Raw genomic sequence first — 9,663 nt, 5'->3', positions numbered from 1 at the left:
CGGCCACCACTCTCACCATTTGTAAAAAATCAAGCCTCAATTTAGCTCCAATTTTATTAGAGCTTCGCGGCCGCGCAGCCCTGTCAGAAGGCGCACAAATGGAGTCCAAATTCAGATTCGAGGCAGTAGCATTTGCGCGACATCTTCGCGGGCGCGTAAATGTGGGTTCAATCAGGAGCTTCTCACGTGATTTTAATGAAAATCGGATGGCCACAATTTGATGCTCGATTATAGTTGATGATGATTAAACGGTGAAGATGATGGTTGATGATGCGGTGATGGTGAAGAAGATCAAAGATCAGAGTAGCCACGAAATGAAGGAGGTTTGGGGATTTTCGTGGGTCTGATGGGATTTTGGGGGTTTTTTTGGGTTTTATTTTCCTTTTTATTTTCTTTATTTTTTTTAGCTTTATTATTTATTTATTTTAGTTAGTTTTCTTAATTTTATCTTCTTTTCTTTTGTTCATCTTTTCTTTTTCTTTTATTTAGCTTAGTATAAATACCCATTTTTTGGGGTAATTGGGGAGAATTTTAGGATGCTATTTTCTTTATTAGTTTTTGAGAGATTCTCTCTCTTAGGGTTAGATTAGATAATTTTTAGAGAGATAAAGTAGATTATTGCTCAATTTTCTTCCAAGTATTCGACTTTGCTCAAGTTTAATCTTCAATCAAGCAAGAATTCAAGTTTTCATCGTTTCCTTTCTCTAGTAATTTGTAGTCTTTCCTTCAGCTTTATTTATTTGCATTTATTGTTGCTTATTTTTATTAATCTTATAAGTTCATCCAGTTGATATTGATTTCATTGTTTTTAATCATGTTTTGTTTTGAGTTTCTTGAGTTTGTTACTAGTTTTTATATTATGTTTAATCTCCCTTCTCTAGGCTAATCTTTTAGCTAGGGGAAGGGGTGGAAAATATGACGTTATATTGGATGAATGATGATGGTTGAATTGAACTTATGCCATAAATTGATGAAAGACATGATTTTTAATAGCTTGAGATTATTGTTGTTCTCTATTTGATGTTTTCTAGTTTAAATGCATGAAAGTGATTTGAACTAGATTAAGATCATCTATATTTTAATGATTGCATGAGAATGAGTTATTAAAGTGGAGTTTTTATGGATTGTGCTTCTTTATTCGCTGGATTTGATTATAACTAATAGGATGCATGAGAATGATCCTTATTAGCGTAGACCTCTTTCATTGATTTGCCTAGACTATTGCATGAGAATGAATTGTTTAGGTAGAATCTTGTGTTCTTTGACATGTGTTTCATGATAATCATCATTATTCCCCTCTTTCTAATCATATTTGACACCCCTGTATCCCTAGCGTCATTTTCCCTTGATTTTAATCATCATTTTCTTGCTTATTTGTTGTTTTAGTGTTCTTACTCAACAAAACCAACAAAAACAATCTCCTTTTTACTCTTGCATTAGTGATTATTGATGTTGAATTAGTGAGCTTCCCTAATGGTTCGACCCTTTACTTGCCACTAACTAGTTTAGTGTAGGTTTAGGTATTATAAATGAATAATTTGAGTACGGTAGTAGCCAAACAACCTATTTTACACTCGACCAAATTTTGGCGCCATTGCTGGGGAGGCGACTTGTTTAATATTTGTTTTTGCTATTGTTAGAGTCTTTTTATTTCCTTTCCTTTCTTTTATTTCGCTTGTTTAATCCTACTTGTCATTGCTAATCGTGTGCTAAGCTTTGTTGTATTCAAAGAGAGATATGGCAAGACAAGAGGATGACCTTCATTTTAGTGAGTTTGGAAATACGAAAATCTATGAGCTCACGAGTGGTATACTTCTCCCGACCACCGAGACAAATTTCACAATCCATCAACAATATGCTAGGATTGTGCAAATTGAGCAATTTTCCGGAGGCGTAAGTGAAGACCCCATTGAGCATTTGGACCGTTTCCTTGAGTTGTGTGCAATGATGCAAACAAATGAAGTGAGCCAAGATTACATTCGTATGCATCTCTTTCGACAATCTCTCACCGGAAGAGCAAAGAAATGGCTCAAGCTTTTGAAGCCCAACTCTCTCCCCACATGGAAGGAAGTTGCGAAAGCCTTTCTCAAGAGGTTCATTTCCGATGAGCAAACCGCAAAAATGAGGAGGAAGATAGCTTCCTTTGAGCAAGAACCGGATGAAACTCTTGGGGAAGTATGGGAAAGGTTTAAGGATTTGATTAGAGCATGTCCTCATCATGAATTCAACCATAATTTGCTCATGAGATTCTTCTATGATGGCTTGGAGCCAATGTCAAGGACCAATCTTAATGCGGGTGCCGGTGGCCAATTGATTAAGATCCCTCAAAGCCAAGTTGAAGCAACAATAAATTGAAGAAGTGGGTATTAGCTATTCTTGGGGAGGCCAATTAAGGTCCCAAGGGAAGCAAGGAGATCATTATGAGTTGGAGAAAGTCGGCCAACTTAAGCACATAGTTGAGCTCTTGAATGAAGGTCTTTCCAAGTTGAACTCAAGTGTTGGTTTGTGTCCAAAATATTCACAAATAATTGATTTCTCGTGTGCTCGTTGTGGTGGGACGGATCATGATGCATCCTATTGTAGAGAGTTCAATCTCAAGCATGGTGAAGTTTTGACTTTGAGGGAAAAAGAGTTTGTAACCCAAGCTCAATCCTAACAACTTCAACAACATCCAAGGCAAGAAAACTCCTACCCCCAAGATGGACCTCTCTTCAATCCACCAACCCAAAACTTTTCCTACCTTTCCAACCAAGTAGAGAACTCTCAAGATCAAAATAATGACCTATGTCCTCAAGCGTATGAATAAAAATCCCCACCCGACCACACACAAACCCAAATTTTTCAACAACGTCAAATTATAACTCAACGATTCCAAGAAATCAAATCTTACAATGAAGTTGTTTATTCCCAACTAGACAAAACTTCTTCTCTCCATTTAACCACAAAACTCCCCTTACAATCATCTACTAACCCTTCACATACTTATCAACCCGAAACTTGCAAGGAGGACAAGGTTGTAGATGATGTGGTTGAAAAGAAGGTTCAAGAACAAAATGAGGAGCCATTTGATTTTAGTGAACCAAACAAGTTTGAAGGCCCGGTTCCCTTTCCTTGTACGCTAGTTGAGAATGTCGTTTTGAAGAGCTCTATGGCGGTGAGTGTATGTAGAGTTGATGTGGTTGATAATGTGATGGCTAATGAGAACTTACCTCCACGTGATGATAAGGTGACAATGAGGTATGATGACTTCCTTGAAGTACCCGCTTGGTTGGAAAACTCTCTTAAGGAAGGTGAGGTTGTCCTTCCTAATATTGAGGATTCCAAGCTCGATCCCCCTTTTAGAAGGAAAAAATATAGGAGTGAAAAAAGAAGAAGAATCAACAAGAAGAAGGAAAAGAGAAAAGATGAGCCACCATTGGCTCTTGATTCATTCCCCCCTTTTCCTTGTGGTGATGTGAGACCTCAAGGAGTGCTAGTTCTCAAGCTTGGGGGAATTTATGATTCTATCCTCAAGTTGAAAAGGGTGATGTTCTTTAATCCACCTTGAATGAGGTGAAGGGTCAAGCTAGAGACCATAAACAAGCGCTTCTCGGGAGGCAACTCGGAGGATTTCTAACCCTTTTTCTCCCCCTCCTTTCTTTTTATTTTTGTTTTATTTCTTTATTCTCTTTTAATGTTTTCTTTTGTGTCTTGTCTTGCCTTGTAGGTTGCTTTTTGGAAGTTTAGAGCGGAGTGACATTTGGTGAACTCTATTTTATGCTCCTTAATTCTTTTAAGCCAACCTCCCGGTGCAACCTTTCTTAATTTTACTCTTTTACTTTTTCTTTGAGTGCTTAGCTTAGGATTATTTTAGGAAGAAGTTGAATGGTTCGAGGTTGTTTGCATTGGTTCTATGGAACCTGGGATCGTTGATGTTGTTATCGAACGATCAATTGTTTGACGATTGGGACTTATTTGGATTATATACCTCGTTTGTGAATCTTTTTTATTTCTTCCTCTTTCTTTTGTTTTGTTTTCCATTTTTTTCTTTTTTTGTGGAAAACGTGACTATGGCAAAATGAAATAAATTTTGTTTGGAATTCGCTCATGCATTTGGAATTGATTGCTTTGATCATGTGCCAAAGAATGTTTTTCTTCCTAATATATGATGGCCTACATGGTTTGAGAGTGCTTGTGGTTTAGATAGAAAAAATTTAAGCTAAGGTAGCAAGGTTAAGAACTATTGAGGACGTTTGAACCCTTAGTTCACAGAAAAGTGGTAAGATGGTGTTGCTCTCTATAGTAGATTTGAAGCTCTTTAGTTAGTATTTGCTTACTTCCCATCCCTTGTGAGGTTTAAACTGTTCAAGCCTTCATCAATTTTGTTGAGCGGCGTTTAGGATCCTTGACTATGCATATTTTAATCCTTTTGTTGTCGTCTAACTCCTAAGATCATGACCAAGCAGCTCTAGGGGAGGAAAAGGGCACCTTTTTCTCATTTTTCTTTATCTTCTTTTTGTTTTGTTACATATTTTGTTTTTATTTTGCATTTGCTCCTCTTGCCAACCCTTTGACACTATTCCCTTTCTTGATTATGAGCCACATTACAAGCCTTATGACCTTTTGTTTCCCTAACCCTTAGTTTGTGAAGCATTTCGGTTTGAGAGTTTGTTTTGCGTTGTAATGAAAATGAGAAAGTATTATGCTGTTTGTACCAAGCAAGAAAGTAAATTGCATATATTGTGTGTAATAAAGCAAATTCACCCAAGAAAAAACCGTCCTTAGTTAAAAAGAGGCACGGACATCAATTAAGAGTAACAAAAAAAAAAGTAGGTTTTGTTTTCTTCCCTAAGTTAAGCATTGAGGACAATGCTTCGTTCAAGCTTAGGGGGGGGGGAGAGCGTTACTTCGTTTTCTTTTTTATGGAATGTTGGTGTTGAGTAAGCTTGGGGGAGATGGCATTATTGGTATTTTTGTTTGATGTTTGGTGATTTCTTGAGTTTGTTTTTGAGGTTTGATCACCCTTTTGCTTCACTTAGGAAATGTCACCAAAATTTTCAAATTTTTACCCCACCTTAACCCTTTGCCTTACCTTACAACCCTAGTTAAGACCCTTAGACTTTAGAGGGGTGAGGTCAAATTCCGGTGGAGGGAGATAGATTTCAACCCTATGGAGAGAGTATGCATATTTGAGATGTCGGGATGACCCACTAATTCCACAAATTGAATCTTTTTCTGGTTCCTTCGTGGAATTATGAGGAGCTAACTAGGGGGTGATTAAAGCTAGTGGAGAGAACGTGGACCGTCTTAGATGGGGCTAGGGCGGAGAATGAATTCTCTAGTTCTCTATGCTTAGCTTAGGGTTGTCTCTTTCAACCATGAGCATCTTAGAACGTGTTTAACCTCATTGTATTGAGAAAGGTGACTATTCTTTAGTGCATGTCTCTTCTTTTGAGTCCAAATGGAGTATTTTCCGCCTTTGAGCTTGATTGATTTTTCTAAACCTTGCTATGTTATGTTGGTCATGGTTGTGTTTGTTTTTTGTGTTTGCTTTTCTTTTTCTTTTTGTTTTGCTTTGGTTTTTGTCTACAGTTGTGGGTTAAGCTCTTAGGAAACCCTCACGAGAGCATACTCGTCCTCTAGGGCGATCTAGGGGTTTAAAGGGCTTGTCTTTAGTTGCTAAAATTGACCGTGATTCCTACAAAAGTGAGTTAGTGTACATTCTTATCTCCTTTAGTGTCTTGGCTTTGCGTGAATAATTCACTCCCCTTCTCCTGTGTTTCATGTTAATTTGCTCGAGGACGAGCAAAAGGTTAGCTTGGGGGAGTTTGATAAGTGACTTTTATGTCACTTTTAGGGTTATTAAGTCACTTTCCGGCTTATTTTCCCATAATTTAGCCCATTTTGTCCTTTATTTCTTTTATTTGCTTATTCTCGTCTTTTATCTTTATTTTGAGTATTTTAGTAGTTTTTAATAGTTTTTAGTTTATTTTCGTATTTTTAGTTAATAGTTCCTAGTTTCTCTCATTTTCTTATTTTATTTTATTTTCATATTTGTTTCTTTATTTTATTTAATTTCTATTGATTTTATTTTTAAGTTATTTTATTTTATTTAAACTTAATCTTATTTTATTTTATCTCGTAGTAATACCCTCATGTTTTTGGTTTTAGGTGTTCCGGGTTTCAAAGTCATATTCGTGTTCGGAGGTCGGAGGTTCGAGTCAAAAGTTTCAATCCAAGAAGCTTCCAAGCATCGCAGTTGCTGCCCCTTAACCTTCACCCCACAGACATTTATCCTCCACCACACCAGTCATGCACTCATCTCCCCTGCTCCCTGCTTTCCTCAACACCACCAACTGCAACAGCAACAAACACAACACCAACAACACTAACAGCAACAGCAACAACAACAGCAACAACAACGAATCAAACCACCAATCAGCAGCCACGCATTCTAAAAACCTCACCTGATGTGCCTCCTATTTTACCACCAAACCACTCGCAACTACCTCTAATCAAAATCACTCCAGCAATCAATCACCACCTACCCAAAAATCACCCCCACGCATCCACCACGCCAACAATTTGCAGCCAGCCGCAACAACCGAAACCACCAGCCAACTCCCAATTCGAGTCACAACAACACCCAAAACCACCGCCAGCCATCAATTAAAGCCGCTCCCAGCAGCAACGCTGCCCACGCAAACCTAACCCCAACATCTGCAACCACTCACCACCTCACGCACACCACAACGACAACCACCAATTCACAGCTACACCAGCAGCGAATTCCGGCCACCCCTCTAACCATTTGCAAACAGTCAAGCCTCAATTTAGCTCCAATTTTATTGGAGCTTCGCGGCCGCGCAGCCCTGTTTGAAGGCGCACAAATGGAGTCCAAATTCAGATTCGAGGCAGTAGCATTTGCGCGACCTCTGCGCGACGTCTTCGCGAGCGCGCAAATGTGGGTTCAATCACGAGTTTCTCACGTGATTTTAATGAAAATCGGATGGCTACGATTTGATGCTTGATTATAGTTGATGATGATTGAACGGTGAAGATGATGGTTGATGATGCGGTGATGGTGAAGAAGATCAAAGATCAAAGCAGCCACGAAATGAAGGGGGTTTGGGGATTTTCGTGGGTCTGATGGGATTTTGGGGGGTTTTTTGGGTTTTATTTTCCTTTTTATTTTCTTTATTTTTTTTTAAGTTTTGTTATTTAATTTTTTTAGTAAGTTTTCTTAATTTTATCTTCTTTTCTTTTGTTTATCTTTTCTTTTTCTTTTATTTAGCTTAGTATAAATACCCATTTTTTTGGGGTAATTGGGGAGAATTTTAGGATGCTATTTTCTTTATTAGTTTTTGAGAGCTTCTCTCTCTTAGGGTTAGATTAGATAATTTTTAGACAGATAAAGTAGATTATTGCTCAATTTTCTTCCAAGTATTCGACTTTGCTCAAGTTTAATCTTCAATCAAGCAAGAATTCAAGTTTTCATCGTTTCCTTTCTCTAATAATTTCTAGTCCTTTCCTACATCTTTATTTATTTGCATTTATTGTTGCTTATTTTTGTTAATCTTATTAGTTCATCTAGTTGATATTGATTTCATTGTTTTTAATCATGTTTTGTTTTGAGTTTCTTGAGTTTGTTTCTAGTTTTGATATTATGTTTAATCTTCCTTCTCTAGGCTAATCTTTTAGCTAGGGGAAGGGGTGGAAAATATGAGTTTATATTGGATGAATGATGATGGTTGGATTAAACTTATGCCATAAATTGATGAAAGACATGGTTTTTAATAGCTTGAGACTATTGTTACACTCTATCTGATGTTTTCTAGTTTAAATGCATGAAAGTGATTTGTAATAGATTAAGATCATCTCTATTTTAATGATTGCATGAGAATGAGTTGTTAAAGTGGAGTATTTATGGATTGTGCTTCTTTATTCTCTTGATTTGATTATAACTAATAGGATGCATGAGAATGATCCTTATTAGTGTAGACCTCTTTCATTGATTTACCTAGACTATTGCATGAGAATGAATTTTTTAGGTAGAATCTTGTGTTCTTTAACATGTGTTTCATTATAATCATCATTATTCCCCTCTTTCTAATCATATTTGACACCCCCGTATCCCTAGCATCGTTTTCCCTTGATTTTAATCATCATTTTCTTGCTTATTTGTAGTTTTAGTGTTCTTACTCAACAAAACCAACAAAAACAATCCCCTTTTTACTCTTGCATTAGTGATTATTGATGTTGAATTAGTGAGCTTCCCTACTGGTTCGACCCTTTACTTGCCACTAACTAGTTTAGTGTAGGTTTAGGTATAATAAATGATTAATTTGATTAGGGTAGTAGCTTAACAACCTATCTTACCCTCGACCAATATTCAGTAAGGTCAAGTGATAGGAATGCATGGGTGGAGGCCACTTTCGATCAGTAATATTAATGAATAATTAATAATACAACTTAATCATAACTGAACCCTTCAGGTCACTCCCAAACAACTAACGAAGCAAAGCGACGAATTAATTCAGAAGAAATTAATGAGTCGACCGAGTAATAAATATTCAGACGTCGGAAATTCGAGCTAAGAGCGTCAAAATCGAGCGTCGGAAGTCGAGTAAAAAATGGTAAAAGACGAAACGTGCAAATAGTAATAAATCAACGTATTTCCCAAAATACTACTAGCATCGGAGTGCCCCGAGCAAACCGCGTGCTAGAGCACAATGAGTAGCATGGTGGCTAGCATGCGCACCAAGCCGAACCTTGGATGGCTGGTGCAAGCTAGCGCAACAATGCTAGCATGGCTGCCACATCCAAGTGCAGGCAAAAGGCAGAAGCCCTTGGCATCAAGTCTCGGCAGAAGCCCGCACTTGTGGTGCGGGGCTTTCTGGCCGAGAGTAGCAGCAACCCACACATAGCGTGCTGGGCTTGCTGGCCGAGAGCAGCAGCAGCCCGCACGCTTGTGCTGGGCCTGCTGTGCGTGGCAGCTGCAAGCATGGCAGCTGTATGGAATATTTCAAGCATTATCCCTAGCTTGAACCCCACTGTGATCATACACTAAAGTACGGTGGCATCCAAAGGGAAAGAAGATAGAGCTAAAGAGTCGCTAACAACTTTTATGAACTTGTAAACCGTTCACGAGGTGAAGGTTACACCCCTTAACGATTCAAGAGATCGTCAACTCCAATAGGTCTTGAACCATGACTGGTAGTTCGGGGATGAAGGTACAAATCCAACCTAAAAGAGATTGAACCTGCCCTAATAATAGGCCTCTACTTTATTCTGATCGTATTCATGTGCGCTTTCTAACTAACATGCAATCAATAGGGTTAACCCTAAACCTGTTTATCTATGTTGGTTGATTATTATTGGACAAATAAAAATATTATTGGCGATCACTTGAATTATAATCAAATTAACCCTAAATAAGATTATTAACATCTCATTAAGCGTGATTACAAGTACAAATTCCCTTTAAACATGCATAAAAAGGTGTGATCAAGCAATAACAATAAATAATGTATCAAGCAACATAATAATAATCAATAATACTAATAATTTTAATAATGTTAAAGCATAATAATAATATTAAGATCCTAGGCATAATACTAACGAAATTAATAACAAACCCTAGCATGTCACTAAACAATAAAAATCAAAGCTTTAACCCTAACA

General features: G+C 37.6%; 1 non-coding gene across 1 annotated transcript; it reads right to left on the bottom strand.

Moving 5' to 3' along the window:
* Positions 1 to 2,118: 2,118 nt before the first annotated feature.
* Positions 2,119 to 2,225, bottom strand: LOC145608951 (small nucleolar RNA R71). The gene has a single exon (XR_014105959.1). It is a non-coding gene; the product is annotated as a small nucleolar RNA R71 (small nucleolar RNA).
* Between the last annotated feature and the right edge of the window lie 7,438 nt (positions 2,226 to 9,663).

This window comes from Chenopodium album, chromosome 2 (assembly GCF_948465745.1).
Source record: "Chenopodium album chromosome 2, dcCheAlbu1.1, whole genome shotgun sequence".
In the NCBI taxonomy this organism is placed as follows: domain Eukaryota; kingdom Viridiplantae; phylum Streptophyta; class Magnoliopsida; order Caryophyllales; family Amaranthaceae; genus Chenopodium; species Chenopodium album.
This window is presented reverse-complemented; position numbering and strand designations above follow the sequence as displayed.